The following is a 21,079-nucleotide window of genomic DNA, read 5'->3' as shown; positions in this document are numbered from 1 at the left end:
TATATATATATAGATATGTCTACAGATAAGAACACAACAGGTGATGACAGCTCATCCTTGTCGCGATGCCGAACACGCTTCCAGACGCCGCATGCGCAGTTGGTCGCTGTGAAGTCCGACGACTGCTTGCTCTTTAGTGCACACATCGTCTTAAAAAAACGTACCGACTCGATGGCTGGATGCTTCTTGCAGTGTCTCCGCGCGTATTTATAAGCGTGCGTTTTTCTATAGCCTTTGTAGAGCGTTGGCGTAAAGGCTTTTAGAGATTTGAGAAATAGATCCACGAGGCAGGTATAGTAGTTTACTAGTTCCCAGCTGAGCTCTAAAGTGCCTGGTCGTACCAATAAGCCAACGTCTGAGTGAAATGCATGGTGCGTACTTCAGACGTAAACTGAGGAGCCTAACCACAGGACGACTTGTTCTACTGCGGCCATGTTTGCATGCAGTAAGGACGCAGACGTCACATAGATACTCGGAATTTACCTCAAAAGCAAGTACGTAGATCTATAATATCAACAGCAGCAAGTAGCCAGCTTGTGTAGCTGGCTAGGCAAGTAAACTACTGACTGTTCAGTACATTACTGCCGCTTTTGAACCTCAGGTTTGTACGTGATACGTGATGACGCCCGCGATGTCGTTTGTTAGGGGTACGTAAACTTAAAGGACCTTAAAAACTTAACGTAAACAAGGCGTTACTGGCATCTTGTTGATCAAACTCTAGTTGTTGTCATTGTAAATGAGTAACGACCTATTTTTTTTGTTGGAAAATTTAGTACTATATGCTATTGTGTCTTGTCGACTACACGAACAATACGACCTAAGAGAATTGCTAGTGGACGATAGAAGACTCCAATAAAAGACAAATAGCATATGATTGTATATGGAGCCATTGTTGGACTGACAAGAAAATTATGGCCTAAAAAAAGGCAACGGCGCTAAAGATATATTTGGTAAAGATATGCCCCCAGACTTGGTTCCGTGGACGAAATAGTATCAATCACATAATTAGCGAGATTTTATTTACTATTAGACGATTATTAACATATGGTTACTCGGACTAATTTCCCCTCATCTTTGTCAATTTTTCCAATGCTCTACGGCTTTTTTCTCTGCGTCTCTGTATTGTCCTATGAAGGAACAAACCGCCAAAATGCAACAACTATCTTAACACCGTTAGCAATTATGGCACCTGATTAGGTACCCTGTTGTATTTCAATCTCCCTTCGACTACAAAGTCGATAGAGGGAAAGAGATAGAATCTTTTCCTCTTTATCGACTTTACGTTGTAATATCGGTCGTTCTATGCTAAAATAACAGCGTTGCTATGACCGGCGGCCGACAATAACAAACACGTTCTCTTGGCCCAGCGGCTTTAGTGCCAATACGAAAAAAGCACCGACTTCGCCTTTAGCCTCTTACTTGCTATCTTTACTAGCGGCATTTTCAAAAGCTTATCTGACGATTGCTACTGGTTTAGGTTCGACTTCTGATCGGTTTGTCTACCTGAAATGAATTAACTATATCAACCAAACCCCTGCTGTCCTTCTCATAGTCACGCCTAGAAAGTTATCTTCCATGTGGCTGCTTAGGCTGTCCTTTTTTCAAGTAACCTCTTGATTTTCGCTATTTCTAGCCTATTAGCGCTGGATGCTCTATAAATAGACCTGCGCGAAACTAGTCATAATAAGTGCGTTTTACTAACGTCCCACGTCTCGTTTAAGCAAACGTAAGCAGATTCTAGAGTTGAAGAAGAGCACACAAACCTCATACATAACGTAAGACATGAAGAGTATATCGTAACAATGTGGGTTTTCTGATGATCGTCTGCTTTGTCATTGCCTTCACCGATCGTGCTGAGAGCGCTATCGGTGTCTTTGCAACGAGTGCATCAAAGGGGCGTGACTAGGCGCCTTGCTTGATGATGGGGAAGAATGCCACTCCAAAAGGTGAAACTACTTCAGGTAGAAGTGTTCAGTAACGTATAGAGAGACCCGCAGCCAGCTTGTATATTGACTAGCAGCATAGCCACAGCGGCCATATCGCTAGACGGCCAAATGGTGCTCGACAATGATCCAACAGGACAATGCAGTCCACTGTGACACTGTGTTAGCTATGAGTATCAAAATTATTCGATGATTAGGCGTATAGGGTTTATTTCGAACTCGCAGACCGCGTAGAGGCAGGCAATCGTGGTCGGTACGCAGTTACTAACGTTAATTGGAGATAGAAACAAAGCACGCCAGTAGTCCGGTTCTAGCGTCACTGACGGTAGTGTTAATCTCACATATGATCAAATATATATTAACAGCTCACGGCATATATAGAACAGAACACTATTCCACTTTCGATTGGTCGTATCGTAAAATTTTATTTTCTCACTGCTAAATGCGCTTAATTTGTAGTAGTCATGCTGGCCTCTATGTTGGTCACAACTTTGCCAGCCGTAAGTCAAATATACACATGAACTACTTGTATGCATGACAGCCTTGCTGGCCTGCCATCCAGATGTGCAGACGTTAACACGAGTCGGTAATACAGGCACATATGTTGTATTAGAGAGAACTGCCCAGTAGGGCCAGCTATCAGCCTGCAGCCTGCGCTTCAGATACGGTTATCGGGGCTTGAGATAACTTGTCTGATAACGTAATCCGGTGTTTGGACGATTTTCGCACAATATCATGATTCAGTCGCCCAAGTTATCTCGACACCTGTCAGAGTGTTTATCTTGACCGCCACCGATTTGGGACCCCAACCAAGGCTGTTCTATTGTGATCATAGCGCATGCGTCGCAGATATCGATGTCACGATGTTAACATTGCTTGCCGGTGCATGGTATGCTCTTATAATCAAACAGTGCCTTGGATTGCATCGCGTGGCTGTATTCTAATGACGCTAAGGAAAGCACGAGTGTAGGTAATCATCGGTGGGATATGCTAAGAGAAAAATATAATTGACGTATGTATGTTTGTCCTGCAGCACACGTGGCTGAGGTATGCAATTGGCAAGGTAATGGGTGGCGTCACTCGATAAGGTTTTGCTGTTCACAACATTATACAATAACCCTAACACACGAATCTCCAACTGGGTGGCTAAGCAGCTATATAAGGATAGGGGAATTGAAGGCCAGGCATAGTATACAGCAAGTGTTGATGTAATGATGTAATACAGTATGCGGAATACAATAGCCGGATCTAGGAAGGGCTACCAAAGTATTTATAGGAAAACAGGATCTCAAAGGTAAGAACTTGTTACCAAAACAAGCACTGTGTGTGCACGACACTCAGCAGAAGAGTCGTATCTGGAAGCTTGCATGTTCATTTGCATACTGCAAGCTCGGTTCTTGGGTGGACGCATACTTGCTGGCTGGCTTGGTGTTTACTGGTGCCGGCATCTGCTACGTAAAAGCTGCCTGTAGGCTATAGAAGCTACGTAGGAAAGTAAATATAACTTTTTATATCTCAATTTACTCAATTTACAATATATGTATATATATATATATATATATATATGTAATGCTGTTACGATGAAAACGAGTGAATAATAAGGATAGACACATGTTTGTGATAGGGGAATTTCCAGATAATCTTTGCATATGCACGGCCTTTCTGAAATTAAGCTATTATTTAATATTTTATATATTTTTCATTAAATTGTTTCTTCATCTCTGGTATTTCCATTCCCTGTTTGCACACGTTCACCTTTACGGAACATGTAGCTCACATTACGTTGATGCCCCCCTTCCCCTCTCCCACAGTTGACAGGTCTACAAAAACCAAGAACGTGAGTGCAGCTTCTAAAATGTCTCTACTATAATACAATCACCCGGTTAACACTGCATTTCTAAGCCTGATCGTTCGCCCGTGCAACGTGACCTGTCAAGGTGGGCTGACTAAAAGGGCAACTCACCGACGCTATTTTAGTCAAAGGAGAGTTACTGTTGCTGACGTCAAAGCAGCCATATGGACTCAATTGTCTGCGGTGCATTTGCCACTCGTTTGAACCGAAACTTCGACCGAAGGGTAAATTTCTGCGTGAAACCAATAATAAATATTGTTATTATTATAAACAATATAATCTTGTGACACTGATCGTCAGCGTTTGCGACGAACAATACAGTGCTCAATATTTCGGCATTGTAATAAATTCTCGAGACTAAATCCCGAGTAATTGATTACTCTGAGAAAACATTTGCGTTTGTCTTCTCACTTTTTACATACAAGACGTAAGAAGCGAGTCGCAACAGAAGCCACACTTGGATAAAGCAATTGTAAAAAACAACCAAGAAGAGAGGCAGCCAAATATCGCTCCAACTATACAATGTAACCTAAGGAAATTTATCTCTCCGGGGAGTGTACACTCACCTGATATCTTTATCAAGTCGATTACTGAAGTATTCACCCGAGGCGGTGTAGTTTATAATAGAGAGAATCCTTTCATGCACATCGACGCATTTCACAAGCCACTCTGATCGAATTCTATTCAGCCACCAGCGAAAATAATTTGAGTCACGTTTACCGGGAAAGTTATTACATCCAGCTCCCTGGCTGGACATAGACTTCAAAGATTAATAGTAAATTTGGAGGTGATGCTATGCGCGATTGGGGTATTTTGTATTGTTAGAAACGTTGTCGAACGTAGAGTCCTGTGACTCGGACCGGAAGGCCGCTCTTTTCAAGTCTTTGACAGTTCGTCTAATATTGAAAAATAACGTACTACACAGTAACGGATGTTTTATTAAGGTAATCAATGTAGTTTATCAAAAAATTACTAAATAGTTTCTCTCGTTTTAAATATCAAAGTGATTTTGGCCCCATTTACAATCTGACATACTAGGCATATAAGTGTACCATACCTATTCGGAAAACAGAACAGCCACCGGAACACAGTGAATGATTAAGTCCTTGAGCTGGCTTTGGCTTAATCAGTACCGATGTGATAACCTATTTTTATTACGCACATTTTGAATGGGTGCCTGAGTCAGTCCTGCAATACTGCTGAACGCGGCAGATAGAACGATAGTACAGCACAGGGTAAAAATTCCTCTCCAGCGGTAACGTTCATGATTGAAACGTTGATAAGCTTACAGAACTATGCACATAAACCAGTCCTTAATAGCTGTCAAAGAACTGATTAAATACTGTCCTAATCTTACATGCATACACGATGCGTTCATGCTGTATTTCTATAGCTGAGAAAACGCGGACAGATGCATTTATCGTAGAGTTGCAATTCAATGTGCCTCCTATGATAGTCAAAACAACCTCCAGGGGGTCGTCTCCTTAGGTATTTTGTTCCCGTTATTTGGAAGCTGCTTTGAGCTTCGAACAGCGAAACGAAACGCTAATGTGGCAAGGCGAAGCGAGGCGTATCTTTCGTCCTCTTCGAAGTAGCCTTAACTTCAGCTGCTGTGTAAAAGAACTGAAGTTCTTCCTGAGATTGCTTTGCCTGATGAGGCAAGAAAATAGGTTTTCTCCATCATCGGCGAGTACAGTGCATAAAAAATAAGCAATCAGGGATGGTCGGGTCGTCCAAAGACACGTATCGACTGACATCTCAGAACCGGATGATTGGTATAAAGATCAGTAAAACGCTTACGACGAATTGTACATTATTAGCGTCGACCGCATTCCCTTGCCTATGACTATACCAATAGAGAACAAAGAAGCATCATTTCTTAACCCATTTGTCAAAACTGTAGGGCAAAAACAATGATGGCGACAAAGTATTTTTGTTGTTTCTTTTTCATTTATAGGGAGACAGAAATTACCAATTGATCTGTGTTTTTTTTACGTTGTTAGTGTATTGTTTTATCATTTGTAAAAATGTACCGTTCAAACAGACGTCCGGCAAAACACATCTGCTTCGAAATAATTTTCCGAGAAGGCGACAAATTCCACGTAAAATCGGCAACACAATGATACATAGAGGTCAGACTGTAGCTTTTATGCAAATAAGTGCCTAAGAATGATATCCTTAGCCGACTGGTAAGATATTCACTTTGCTAACGATATCATTATCAGCCCGCGAAAACGTCCTGAACACGGATATGATCAGACGAGGTCCCGTTACGCGACTACTACCTACTGAAGCTGAATACCGTATAACACCGCCGGAGGCTGAGGACAGCGGAGTGAGGGGGGTCAAATCCAAATTTGAAGACAAAAACATTGTTGTCTATTGTTGTTGTTTATTTATTAAAGACGAATTCTGAATAGCTTCTTAAGCTCAAAAGGGAAGCAGTCGTATTGTACAATAACATTGAGGTTTAGCAACAGCACTGAAATAAGTTCTGCTTGAAATGATTCTTGTTGACAACGAAATTCTAAATTAGGTGCTGCTGATATCTATAGCCGCATGAATGCATGGCCTAATTATATTATATATATTAGAAGTTATTATACCACCGATTGTGATCTGGTATACATGTGATTAACTCACTAATTACGCAACATTTCAGCTTAAACCATGGGTTGGTTTGAAAAACCGATAACCAACATAAAGTTGGTTCTTTATTTACTTTCTTAAGCGCAATATTTATCTACTTATGAGGCAATGTAGTCTGCGTGACTGGTGCGCAACTGTGAGTGAGTTGCCAAAATAATAGTGTAGATGTGGCCATCGGCGATTTAAATTTCAGTGTAGGCAAATTTTTATCATAATATATTGTCACCATGCTGCTTGGTAGGTCTACACCCAGATACCTAGCAAAATCGTCAAATTTGTTCACTAGTTTCGGTCAGTAGTAGTCTTGTTAGCTGTTGACAGCGAAAGTTAGACTCAGTTATCCGCCGCCACCCACAATGCACTATTCCTTTCCAAGGTCACTTCGTTGTTGCCGGCCTGGGCTTTGCAATGATTGTGGAGCGCATTTATTTGCATATTATTTTCACTTTCTATCACCTTAGATTGATCGTTTCGGTTTCGTTGCGTTTTTCTACTTTCGCGGACGGAAATACCGATCGAGTAGATTATTTTGCTCCAATCAACATCGAACTATTTTTTTTTGTAACCGCTTCTTGTGATAACGCAACCTAATCATAGACGACAAATTTTTACGAGCCTGGGCAGCATTTGTGCCTTTATCAGCACAAAACCATACATTGTAGCAACCTTTCTTTTGCAGAAATTTGACTCATCTTTAAGACGCTTTAATATGATAGATAACTAAAGGCATTACAACAATTTTAACCCACTTTGCCACTGTCAAACCTGAGCTTTCAAATGAAGCCGACTCGACGTGGCTCATATTAATTTGGATGGTCATCTCTTGATGAAATGGTCAATACTGCACAATGTCCGTATAGTGAAACCACAAACTTCACGAGGCATTCCGACCGAGAATTGGGGGTGCTGACCACCCAATGTGATATTCTTCATTGATTGAGGTGACGACAATTTCCTCTCGTGCAAAACCAGTTCCTGTATTATATTGATACCAACCAGCCGTGCTCTTCAGCACTCAATAACCTTCTAATGATTCGTGAAACAAGCAATATTTTATTGACAAATTCATAGTCGGGAATCGTGAATGAAGCACTGCTTAATATAGAACATTAGCAGCATTTTACGGTAACATGGTGAGTAATTAAATATACAACAGCGCAGGCTGTTTCCATTACCCTCTGCTACTTCATTGATAATATAAGCATCTAATACATTTGACAAGAAGGGTTCTTCAGGCCATGCAATCCTATGAAGCGTTAGCTAACAGAACTTCTCATCCGAAGTATGAAGTTTACTTTGTCGTTTAACGAAGGGCTGTGCGCTCACCGTAGTCTTCATTATTTTTTTGTGTCATCCAAGGGTGATTATAGATGTGCTCGAATCGTGCTTGGAACAGTCGATTTGGCTGAAGTATCATAGAACAGACAGGAACATAGAACTAACAGACAATAAACTAACAACTCCATATTTTTATTATATGAAAAAAAAGACAGTTCGCTTTGGCATGAGAGGCGGTTAGGGAACTACATCATTATAGTAAATGTCTTATTTGATGTCGATTGCCGCATAGAGAACAGGGTATAACGAAGTCACAGTCACCAACATGAATTTGCCTACTGCCGACGCATTACGCATTCTAGCCCATTGGTGCAGCATGTGCTACGGCGATGCACTTAAATGCCACCCCTCGCTTTGTACCTAACAGTCAGAAAAAGTCTAACTCCTAATTGTTAATGACAAACGGATGTAAACGGATCCCATCGGATGAATAACATATAGGCAGACCTCATGCACGCACTCCGCTAGAACGGAGCCAACGGAAACATTTGTCCAGACCCCAGCATGAATTTTAGTGCCACCCATCAATTGCAATGCATTCTACCAGGGCAGATAACACAAAAAAGAGTAGCAAAAAAATCGTCGTTTCGGGCGCACGCAGTGACTCGCTCACGAATAAGACAGTAGTCCTGTCTTGAAAATTATGGTATCTTGGCTGCGCACGCAAGGTTCTAACTTTCCGCAGATTAGTAGGCTTTTCAATTTCTTCCACGGCTTTTCTATCACAGAATCGCTAATGTCAACAACGGCAATAAATCAGGAATACGATAGGTTAACGGATCAGGGTTTTCAAATGCTTTTATGTGAAGTTTTGTTACCTAAACTAACAGCGTGAATCCAGCTGATCATCTTCTAAATATCGACCGTCGTTACCACAAAGCCAAAACGATTAGTCTTTGATTGGGCCAACACCAAAAACAATGCAGAAGTAGCAGTTATGGAAAAAAGAGGTCTCAAGACTCGTTATGCAAGCGGGTTTAACCTTTGCGCGCGCATACAGAAACAGCAGGCAACAAGGAACCGACTTCACCGACAGCGAATTGATAACATCGATAAATGAGGGAACGATGATTGGACGAGTAAATCTAAACATATCCAAATGACATTTTTATCATGCTGTGGACAGCTGGGCTGCAACATACGTATACCACTCTCTCATACCAGAACTAGCATAGTTATCAGCCAGTAAGTTACCTCTAGACGCTTGTCAATGAGTCTCTTCGTTATCAACTTCAGCGTGTTCTTCGTTGACATTCCCTCCACATAACCCGCATATTTCTTCAACGAGAATTAGTTCTGTCCCAGAGATAGTCGCATGTTTATTTTAAGCCATCGATCTGAGTAGGATCGTCTAGTACAGGTTGGCGTGGGAACTCAGGCTAAAAATGATTTCGCTGATTTTCGTACAGCTACAGGGCTATGATCGCGTTGATTTCCTGTGCGCAGCCTGCGACAGCGCTTTGTCAAAAGCAGCGTCGGCAGCTACCACGTCATACCTGACATCTAGCCTTGTAATAGCCTGTAATACTTATAAGAGCACCACCGGCCTGATGGCGCCTAGCCACAGCTCGGCAGTAAAGGCCTCTAAGCAAACATGGCTGGACTAAAAGTCAAAACCGAACTTAAAAGTAATTAAATGTATAGTAGTGATAATGCGAGCCAGTGGGAAATTATGTACATAACAAGGCAACGAGCGGGTACTCGTGTTAAGTGCCGCAATAGTTAACAGAAAGTCACTGGAAGGGACCATCTGTATGAAGCAATACTTAGCGGCAGTACCAAACAGATTAGTCTCCAAGGTTGAAAGATCGTATGGCCTTTTCCGGACGAGTTATAACAGCGCAGCTGCCCGCTTGCCTCTTGGATAGTAGTCCCCTGGGAAGAATGCCTCCGTTCACCCGCGCATTCTTAGACATACTAGATTCAAAGAATCTTAAATCAGTGTCCTAAACAGATTTGTCCGGCTCCATTGTGTTCTAGGGTCATCCTCATCCCAGGCTCCATCACTCCGTTGCAGTTGATAGAACAAACTCAGGACTAACTGAATCTAATGACAGTAAATCCAGTGAATTCAGAAATAACATACAACGCCGTGAGCACCAGAAACAACTACCGAAATCGATCCGATAAACACTTTTTGAAATTGCCTGCTTTCTTCTGGCCTGCTCATGAAAGAACGTGACGCGAATTCTTGTTACTAAATCTAATAGTTAATCACTATATATAAACTGGATGAAATTGCATCATATAAATTTCTTCCGACCAAGAAATTTTGCTATTGCAATATGGTACCATTTTAGTTCGTCTTTCAAGGGGTACTGGGTTGCGACGAATGGAACGATGACCGGGCTTCTCTGTGGCCTAAATCGGACGATGTATCTTTCCTACATGATGATGGCCGCATTGTGGATCGTGATAGATAATCAGTCAAGTTATAATAAGTAATAGCTGAATTGTCACTTTTCATAAAAGGAACTAGTCGTAGGTTTTTCTTTGTGTGGTACGAAAAATAGAGGGAATACTTTTGCAATGAACACTATAGCTCAATTTGTTTGCATTTTACTCTCACGGGAAAAATCTGGTACTACAGACTAAAAAACAAATGCCATGTGCCTTCTTGTCTACATCTCTAATCAAATAAAAGCGCTGGCCCATAAATGTTATCCGCGGTTGGCGTTCGATCAATGTATATATACATATATATTTACAGACTCAAAATGGAAACTTCCTTCCTGGACAAAGCTATCAGTTACTGGTCTTCTAGGAACTGGGCTATTACAGGGTACTAACAACACGTATGACTCATTTCCTAGAAACCCACAAGCTTTTTTATGTAATCCAATATAATAGTAATAATGATAATATAAGAGAAATAATCCCACATAGCAATGTGCGAGTGTTGGCATATTACATTTAATTAAATCTGTAAACTAAATCATACATATGCCACCGAGGCAAATAAAGTTTTACGAAGTTATAAGACTATTATCATTTACACGTACAACAAAAATTTTCTATAAAAATTATGAGGTTCAGAGTCAGCCATTAAACGCAATTAGTGCTTGCGTAAACCGCAAAAACAATTGTTTCAATCATATGCATATGTCGATATTGCATGGTTGACGCGACTGATTTCTTCACAAGATCGTCGAACGGCAACTCATTCCATGTAGATTCACGTACAACCCGCGCATCACGTTCAATGAAAGCGGACAAACACGCATGTATAAAGAGTGCTATATTCAATGTTGCGTTTTAGCCGTCTTTGTAGGTGTCCATAGGATTTGCTTGAGTTTTTCCTTTGCCTATCTTTGACCCTTATTCTGTACCGAAAGGCCTTGCCTCATTTATGCAAACATTCCTTCCTTTACGCAGGCTATATTTATAGTGCATAAGCGAGTGATGTCATTGCTCACCCCCTCAACGCCTCTAACCTTTCGCGTCTCCCATGAACATATGTCTTTCCATTGTTGTTTAGAGTTCACAGTAAAATTGATGATGCAGAATCAATTGGAACATCGCCGATTGAGATACCGACCGGTATGGCATACGCAGTTATTCGAATTTTTCCAGCACTTTGCCCCGCAGTGTCGCCAATGCTCGGTCAGCAAGAACTGGCTGCAAACGGATAAATGCCTTACTCTTACGACGAATCATATCATGAAAACAGTCCTCTGTTTACGTACACTTGTGGGTAACGAAACGGGTCTACATAGATATCGACGAAGAAGAAGCAATTGAGGCAGCGTAAGTAGTATTTATTGGATAGCAAGGGTCCTTATACCTATGTTGACGTCCGTAATTTTGCGGCTAGGAGAACGAATCTCATCTTAGCCAACATGAGGAGACGGTAATATGACTGAGAAATGCCAACGAAACCGAGCAAGGATCGCGCGAAGCAAAAAGTTGAGACTGACGGAACACGATATACGCTTCGACCCCGCAGTTCATAAGTTATTTTCCGCTTAAAGCGAAAACGTCCAGCCAAGCTTTGACAAAAGTTATATAATTCAGATAATCTAAATAAATAGATAAATAAATATGACATAAAGTGTAAGAGAAGTAACGAGACTTGCCACGGCGGTTAGTTGCGCTTAGGCAGATATATATCCTATTTTACTTGCCACGTTTTTTTATCCAAAGACGTTATGTATTGCATAGATTCGTACATAAACACCTATTAGCTTTTCAGAACGACCTCTAAACAGGCTGTGCCCCTTGTAGGCTAGATTAAAGTCTTATTAGTCCAGCAGCCGTAGACCATCGTCAACGTAGCTTTTTTCCTCTTAAGACGCAATGCAAGTCGATACTACAATGTTGGCGGTTATTTCTTTTAAGCTGTGGGCTTCGAATTTCATAACTGTAAGGAACGGTCTATGATATCTAGTCTGCCTGTTTGTGACCATTGTGGATACGCTCCATCTATAACAAGACGCAAACTCGTCCGAGAGTTTTTATCCGGTATAGCAATTCCGTGAATAAAAATCCCACAAAAAAACGTACCGTTTGTCGAAAATCCGTCTTCGAGGCTTACTTCGCCCATACCGGATTGCATCGTCTTGCTTGTCCCTGCATATATAAAAATACCTGGCAGTGAGTTACAGTTGTGTCTGTTATTAAACATTGGGCCAAATAACTAGTTTTTGTTATGAACACAATAGCAACAATGATCGCTTACTGTCTTTCCACGACTCACATTGCTGAAACATGTGACGGCAGGCTACGGGTATAAACCATACTCCATTTTCCATTATGAGAACGCCCACTCACTAACATACACACACACACACACACCCATACATACACATTCTTACATACACATACACCGTGCCTTATAATCGTAATCGAGAATTGTTGGATTCAACCCGGGACATATTTCGCGCCGTGTATTCTAATCGAGCAGCCTAGTTAGTGACTTCCATATGTAGGCGACTGCAATACGAACGACCGCCATCGGATGAAGTAAATAAAACTCCATTTAGTGAAGGTATATATCTACTTATTATATTCAAAGGGAGTAACGATCACAGAGGTGGCTACGGCGAACAACGGCATTCACTCGCAACCCGCTGGGTATATTTCGTTTGGCCCACCTGACGTTCCGCAGTATTGGCTGAAGGGTATGTCCATTACTAAACCGATATTGTTAGCCGGCATTAGGAGTCGGTTGATGGCGATGATTTGTTCTGGCAAATACAGTACGACCAGGGTACACCGACATCGAGCAAACGGCTTCGCGTATCCTGTTGACACAACAGCTTTTGTTCGATCGCAATAGTTACGGTTATGGTGCGCCAATATCGGCGCGCGACGCGACCTTCAATTCGGTTCAACAGCCCGCGATTGCAGCCTGCACAGTTTGTACACAGTTGATTATTGTTATTCCTGGGTAGAGAAAAAATACCATTGGATGTCCATTTTCCATTACACGTAATAGCTTTACCATTGACAGCCATGACGAATGGCTTGGTGTCGTTTACGAAGCGGCTCGACCGACACAACTGGTGCGCAGCTGTAGAAAATCAATTGCAGGATGTGTAATCGATGCTGTTTTTGTGTATCGTTTTCTTTTCGAGTTTCCTGTATCTTTGATTGCAGGACCCTTTTTTTCCAGAACGCGTTTATTTAAATAAAGCGCAGTTAAATTTCAGTACGTGTTCCTATATGCTGATGGTGACTAGAACTGGAACTCCGTTTCGTTGTGAGCACAGACAAATTTCTTTATTGGCACAAGACACACCCATGCAACGCCCAAACCCACACATACGCGTATCCCAAAGGAGAACCGCTTAGGAAGACTACAACTTTCTGCCGAAATGTTTACACTTCCTCAGAGAAGCACAAAAAGACGCTAAATCTCGAATTCACTCTCTAAGCCACACGCACACGCACACACATACACAAACAAGCACGCACCTTTCTAACTCTCAGTGATCCGTCGGTGTACGAACAAAAAGGGGTATGCCGTATATATTCTCCGATGGGAGTTACTGAAGACACAATAACAGTTTGCCGTACTTTTCACAACAGGTTGCGCCTATTCGAGCAGACAGGGCTTGATCCTAGCTAACGAACAATAACCGTATCCGGAACCTTTCTCACTCCCTTAATTTTCTTACTGCTGACGCGGTTCCCTCTCTAATTCGCCAGTCTTCATCTGATCCGACCGTAAACGATCGTACAAATCGTCTAACACGAATAGTTCACGGAAACATCACACGGCCGAGAAAAGCGCCAGCGGCACTGGCACGCGTGTATATAACACATCTACACAATTAGCGATTTCGGTAATTGTTGTGGTACTTTTGCTACGCAGTGATCGTTCGTCGTGTAGTTCTAATCTCTAATAGTAACAATTGTATGCTTCTGTCCATACGCACTACCTACTGCCGTGGATTCGCTGTGATGCAGCAATCGAACAGCTTACTGACGTGCTGCCCTGCCACATACACTGGCCTGTCTGAAGCTCCATATCGGCTCAATCAGCGGATGGATGCATTTTTATTTACGAGCCAGATAGGTCTAAAGGCCGGGCCGTTGATGGCTGCATCGGTAATAACGCCAGCGCTGCTACTGCTTTTTACTGGGAATGATGTCGAATGCGAATACGGTGCAAGTGTTTTTAAGCCGTACTTGTACTTGTTAAGTTGTTGCCGTTGCTGTCTATGACAATTATGATGATGATTATTGTTGTTGTTATCGTTGCTGTTTACGGATTGAAACGTTGCGATCGACTTCGTCGTCCGTCATTATGATGGTCGCGAAGTCAAATAACGAACGCCTATGCCCTATTTAAACCTTTAATTAAATCCGATGTTCTAGTAATACAAGCCGTAAGCCTACGGGGTGTTCGACGGAGTCCGTGGTTATACTCCGAATTCGAATTAAGGCACCGACCTACTTCAGGAGTAATTTGCCTAAACAATTCGGCACAGCCACAAAGGCTTTGCCTGGTTGTTTATGCAGCAAATATATACAGATTATTGTATAGTGATACTGTATCGATACCAAGCGTTATAAATATAACTGCCTCTCGCTACTAGATTTTTTAAATATTTACTGCTTCTTCACCTCGGTCCTTAATTATAATCTCTAGGTGACTTTCCGAGCACTCACTAGCGCCAATTGGAAAAAAAGCGCAATAAAATACAGGAAAAAGAAATTAGATCTCGTTTTTAGAAAGGAAGGTAATATTTATACAAAGATATTCCTAAATGATAAATAATCACCACAAGATTCGTACGCAAGGGTAATCGTTTCCTTTATCAAGCGTTTCACGGCCTCTGTTGAATACAATGCAGATCTTACATCGTGTTTTTGAAAAAAAGAAATATGGTTTACACTTTGTCACACGCTGGATCTTCAGATAATTCAAAAGCCGCCTCTTACTGGAGATCGGCGTGAGAAGCCTTCGGTGTGGTACATTTATGACAGGTGTAACTGTACCTGATGGGGGTCACACATGTGCGGGTATTTAGCTATATACTATCGTGGCTTTGTTGCATAACAAGGAGATTAATCGTCGCGGTTGCGACTAACGATTAATGTGCGTCTTGGACTCCCCAAAATGTCTCGGACTGTGATAGATGAAATGGCGTCGGAGGGAAGGAGGAGGTAGCTGAGGTTGTTGACCGAAATTCAGCTGAGTCTGTACTCTTGTCACGACTTTCGCTTGTCGATCTGATCAACAAATTTTTAATCACACGGCACAACTCACCTCGTCTGCGTATTGTCTTCACTGTGAAGCAAATATGAAAAGACAACGTCTCACTTATGCGAATCCCGTTCAGTGATAAATTTCTGTTCCTAACAGAGTATTTTGTTTGTCTCTTTGCAAATAGGTAGACAAAGATAGCTGTCAATTATTTCTATCATAGGTGGGTGATGAAGTACTTCCGAGTAGATTGCCTGTCGCTGATTAATAAAGGTTCTACTTTATGCAACTGAATGGACTGATTAGGTTATATTGTAGGAAAATTTGGCGCTTAAAAAGAGCAGATTCAACAATTGGTAAAATAATAATTATATGAATCAATATATTACCTTGAAGGACAAAGTAGCTAGGTCAGGTCTTGCTATGGACACCACACGACAGATGTAACAACATGTTAACAGATGTAAAGGAACAAACATTAGTAATAATTACTATTATTGCTAGTAGGAATATCAAACTGTATAGGATAATCCAAAATTAAAAATAATTTTATTACGCAACGAGAAGGTGACTCGAACTACTTTTTTGGTAAAACTCGCTAATGTCTTAGGTCTTCACGACCAATTAACTAATTTCATCATTGAGCACAAGTCTCAGTTTTATTTCAGCTATGGGTGGTCGTCGTTAGATTCAAACGGAGCCCAGAAAGCCGTAAAGTCTCAGACAACGCGATAGTTTGGAATACCTAATATGAAAAGAAAATCTTTTTTCCGTGCTTGACACTCTAAATAAGAGTGTTTCGTATAGCCGTTAGCATCCGATTTGATCGTTCCCTGTAGCTAATCTATTAGGTAGTACAATATACAGCTTATTACCTGACTGATTGGTTAGCTGCTGCACCACTTTCTTTTGTGCACTTGTCCGGCAACCCGTAAACTCTCGGCCTCTTTGGGCTCAACAGCAAATCACATGAAGCCAACGTTCAAATACTAATAATCCTCAGATTAAAGCGTTTCCGGTCAAATTTTCGTCGAAGTCAAAGAGAAAGAAGATGGCTTTCATTCACCGACGCAGAGGTTATCGCGTCGAAGCGTGTATTAATTACAAAATAACTGGTTGAAGCATAAATGAGGTTAGGGTCCGTCTGCGAAAATCCAGCAGGACCTTAATAACAATCTCTTGCCATCACAATAAATAAGAGGTTCCTTTTCGTGTACTAAAATGGAGCTGGGGAAAGTTCACTGGAGCGTTAAAAACTCCACAGACAGGCACTCATCTATGGGATGTTTACATAATTAGTTAAAATATTCTTCTGCCAGGATAATCGTGGCCTAGCCGGCGATATACATCTTTGTTCGAAGACCTTGCACTACCTTACATACACCTTTTGAAAGCACGGACATATGGCAAAAAACAAGATGAATTTAGGTGCTGATAGGGAGAACATGCTACATACGGAGGTTCATCTTATAACTTTCAGGTACAAGACCGCATAAATTTGCATTTGCCCATCAGATTCAGACCGGTACGCCTGGTACGAAGTCTCCGCTGCTACCTCCTACGCCATCTTGGGGGCGGAAGAGAACGTAATGGAGGATAATGAAAAACGTCTTCGTTGTAAAGCTGTCACTCGAAAGTCTTATTCGTTCAAATCATTCAAAATTAGTAAGCCGTTTAGCACGTTCAGAGTTTTAATTATAAAAGTATATATAATAAAGATGTATTTCCTGGTAATATATTTCCTTCAGCAACAATAAGAGTCTATAATATCCTCACGTACTTAGCTGATTATTAATAATAATTGTGGTATGTAGACTGCAATACGCATTCGCTTGTTTTAAATAGATGTGATTATCTCCACACCTGTGCAAACGGAAGCGATAGGAATAATCGTATTTTAAGTGCGGCAGATTTTTTCAGCATAGACAGATAGGGCTTTCCCAGGCATTACCTGTAAGAAGCGCCTACGGATAACCCAAGACGCATTACTGGTAGTAGTCGCTCATTGCGTCAATTCTCTGATCTAATGATGTTGGTTTTGATTGATTCGTACAGCCATGGGGATAACAGTACGCAAATAGAATGTAATAATACAATGCTTCTGGAAAGTTTAGATCCTCCCTGTTGCATCTTATTTAAAGACCCAACTGAGTAAAATTTAGCAAAAATAAGCGCGAAACAAAGTCGAGTAAAGTCGTTCGAAATGCTTAGTGACTCTTAAACTGTCAAAAGGAAAAGGCTTGTCCCAGCTTATATTAGATATGCTCATCATACACAGATTTCTGGGGGGCCTCGTTTGACCAACGTGGTTATCACCATCGAGACTAATCCTCGACCAGTGTAAATGGCCAGAGTGAACATATCCATAGAAATTCAAAAAACAAATTCCAATCTATTCAAGATAGTGCATCGTTCGCCTGCGGGATCGAGTAGACAATAGTGCCGAAGGCTTCGTTTTAATCTTTTTGGAGGTATGCAAATTCACGCGGTCTTGTGCCGCCAAATTTGTTAAAAAAAAATTATTGCTAGCATTTGTAATACGTCAAAAGTAAGGCAAATATGATTCATTTTAGTAAGGGAATATACAGTTTTCATGGAGAACTTTGGGCTGTGGCCAAATCGGTGGCGGAGCCCAGTTGTTACCCACGTGGTCACGTCGACCTTTATTTGCACGTCTATTAAACGCGTTTGGGATACAGCTTGGGTGGATATTTTGACATAACAAGCCATGCCTCTGTGCAGGAGAAGTGTCTTAATTCACTCCGATGCTGTTACGTAATACAGTCTAATATTTAAGTGCTGCAAAAATAATCCTATTAAATGTCAAGTCTTAATTCATTCATTTGATGCAATGATATTTGTGTGTTCACTTGTGTTTGACGATTACACGTTCTGTAACCTACTGCACTGATGCAAAAAATTTAATTTGAAATTGTGCTACAATTTCAGTTAATACGGTACGAAGATGAGTTCAGAAATACGACGAAGATTTATTAGGTATAGTTTCAGTTGAAAAACAGCGACTAAGATCCACTTATGGCGAAGAAGGTTTACGCAGTAACATGTCAAAAAATGTATACCCATTTTGAGTAACTTTTTTTTTTATTCATATAGATATCTGATTTATGTCGATGGTAGCGACGTTGGCTCGAGGTAGCAGTTTTTGGGGTGCCTCTAACCCCCCGAAGATACGTAATTGGTCACCCTTTTCGAGCGAAGCACTATTGGCCTTTTAGTGTTACCAGCTGAAGAAATAAAATCATATATCTATAGGCAAAGACGCTAGTAGTTGTCCTCATAGATGGTCACAAGCCACGGGTCATCGCTAGCTGATTAGACCGAAGATATCAAACAGGGAATTTTGAGGACAAGAAGTTCCTGTCTGTCTTAGGAAATAAGGAAGGCGTACATTGCAGGGGTAAATTGTACGCCATCTGAGGCAATACTTGTTTAAGACAGGCGGCAAGCTACAAACTTGTGGCTGAGACTTGAACGAGTATTTCTTGTCCAGCTATCGTTGTTGTTTGTTCTTAACTGTGAATGCTATTCTACACTGGTAAGAAACTTGGAATTCGCATGATTTCGACCAAATTTAACCTTTAATCTCGTTACTCACCGCTTAATGATGTCTTTTGGAAGTCTAAGGTAGCTTTTTTTTCTCGACGTGAACTAAAGGTCCAAACTTCTGGTTCAACAGGAATTACCCCCATGGAAGAAGCCAAATAAGTGGGCTAATCTTTTGTAAAAGATCATACAATGCAGGTCAACGAGCAATCGTCATATTTGATTCGTATGAATCAACTGCTACTAAGTATATGGGACGTGTCTGCTTCTTTTTGGTTCCGTTATTGAATACGTTAATGAAGGACACCAGATGCTTTCCCATATGCCTACTTGTCTACGCTTTCCCTTCATCCCGAGCCGAAATTCATAAATGTCGCTTGCATATTGGTTGTTGTTGCATTGTCTCACTGAGAAAAAAGATGTCAGTCCACTCTTTCCTGCTTGACTTGCGACCGTCCGCGTAGCTAAGCCGACAGCGAATGCTCGTCAGACCGATGACAACTCACGGCTACAGCTTATGTAGCAATTTGAGGCTTTGCCAATCGACCTCATCGAATGGAAATCCCCGTAAATCAGAATACACTTCAGCTAAGCTTCATTTGTAAAAAAAATCATATCCAGAGTCTGCGTTCCCTAAATAACCATCGGATTACGACAGTGTATTCAATAAAAAGTAACTGTATCTGCGGCAATAGTGTCGCTGGTTTCAAAGTAACGAATAGATAACAAGCAGTGCTTACGAAAGAAAAATAGAGAAATTACAGAATATAGGTGCATCTATTTACTGCCTTCGCGAGAGCATCGTTCGAGGGGAACTTGAATCTCAGGTTCTAGTGTTAGAAGATGTATGACAATCGTTGCCTTACTCGTTCGTCGGGTTATTGTTGTGATTGTTGCTGTGTACGTTAACAACAATTGAAATTAAAATTCGAATAAAAAATGGGTTTAAACTACTTGAAATATGAATATACTACAGGGTCGGAAAAATGTCACCGCTAAAGACACGACAAGGCAGGGGTGCACATTTAGCTTTTATTGTTATTAATTATAAATCGTTTATAAGGGTATTGTATTTTACAGGATGTCCCGCTTATCTTGGGCTTTTTTTTGGATGAGCTATACCTTAATCTAGACATACATAGACCCGCTTCTTTAACATAACAAGAATATCCCTGACAGATGTTTATATGACAGATGTTCGTGACAACTGTCGTGAACCTTTGACATTCCATAATAGAACCATCGATAACTTCAAAGAATCCATCTGCTTTTAGTAGTTTAGCTTTGAAGCTATGAAGGATATTGTACTCAGTCCACACGACATTGGGCAATCTATAATTTGGTATTGTTCATTGTCAGCATTAAAAGTATTCTTTTTAACCCTGAGGAAAACCAACGATCGTCGGTTGACGGTTGATTTGTACTTTGATGAAGAATAATCAATGCCTGATCGGTAAAGTGCCGAAGACAGCTTGCCACTCTCTGGCCCTTCTGAGGCAAATGACACCCAATAAGGCTCGGTGCCTCAAGCTTAAGAAAGGCTTCCTCAAATTGAATATCATAATCGGTATCTAAATTGAACAGGAAAATTACTCTTGATGCTAATGTTTAGTGATTACAGCTTCTGTGATATGCAATTTAGTTTCCAGGTTGTAATTTATTGGGAACAAATAGATAATACGGCAGATGCTAATTATACTTAGGGAATATAAACATGGGGACACTTTACCGTAGGAATTGTAGAAAAAGACTGCAGTTGTTCATAAATTCTGTGTACCGACGCGCTTAGGTTGTTTCCACCCACGAGGGGAAAATCCGTTATATTGGCAAATATTATGATCAACCGATAAGGCTAGATAAATATACGAATTGTGCTTATAAAAACGAAACGTTCCCTGCCTAAAAATCTGATTAAGTTTTTTTTTATTAATGGATTAACATATACCTGCTCACATTTTCGACAAGTAATCATTAGGAGTGCGGAGGGCAAAATCAATGGATCACAGCTCAGTTTCGCTGGGCAGCAGACATGGACAAGGGTCAGTGAAGCTTTGCAATCAACGATATCTGGAACCTCCG

At 41.0% G+C, this 21,079-nt stretch overlaps 2 long non-coding RNA genes across 2 annotated transcripts in view; one reads left to right on the top strand and one right to left on the bottom strand.

The window, feature by feature from the left end:
• The first annotated feature begins 62 nt into the window (after positions 1-62).
• On the top strand, positions 63-17,193 carry LOC111267511 (uncharacterized). Its single transcript, XR_002684664.2, has 2 exons — positions 63-647; positions 16,917-17,193. It is a non-coding gene; the product is annotated as an uncharacterized LOC111267511 (long non-coding RNA).
• Positions 4,821-21,079, bottom strand: part of LOC111267513 (uncharacterized) — a 32,488-nt gene continuing 16,229 nt past the window's right edge. The window contains exons 3-6 of the long non-coding RNA XR_002684667.2: positions 15,826-15,857; positions 12,876-15,520; positions 12,286-12,351; positions 4,821-11,400 (exon numbers count right to left, since the gene is read on the bottom strand). This is a non-coding gene — a long non-coding RNA (uncharacterized LOC111267513). The remainder of the gene's footprint in view (positions 11,401-12,285; positions 12,352-12,875; positions 15,521-15,825; positions 15,858-21,079) is intronic.

The sequence above is a fragment of the Varroa jacobsoni genome, unplaced genomic scaffold (assembly GCF_002532875.2).
Source record: "Varroa jacobsoni isolate VJ856 unplaced genomic scaffold, vjacob_1.0 scaffold_1195, whole genome shotgun sequence".
Taxonomy (NCBI): Eukaryota; Metazoa; Arthropoda; class Arachnida; order Mesostigmata; family Varroidae; genus Varroa; species Varroa jacobsoni.
Note: the sequence above shows the minus strand (reverse complement) of the source record. Positions and strands in the feature narration are given on the sequence as shown.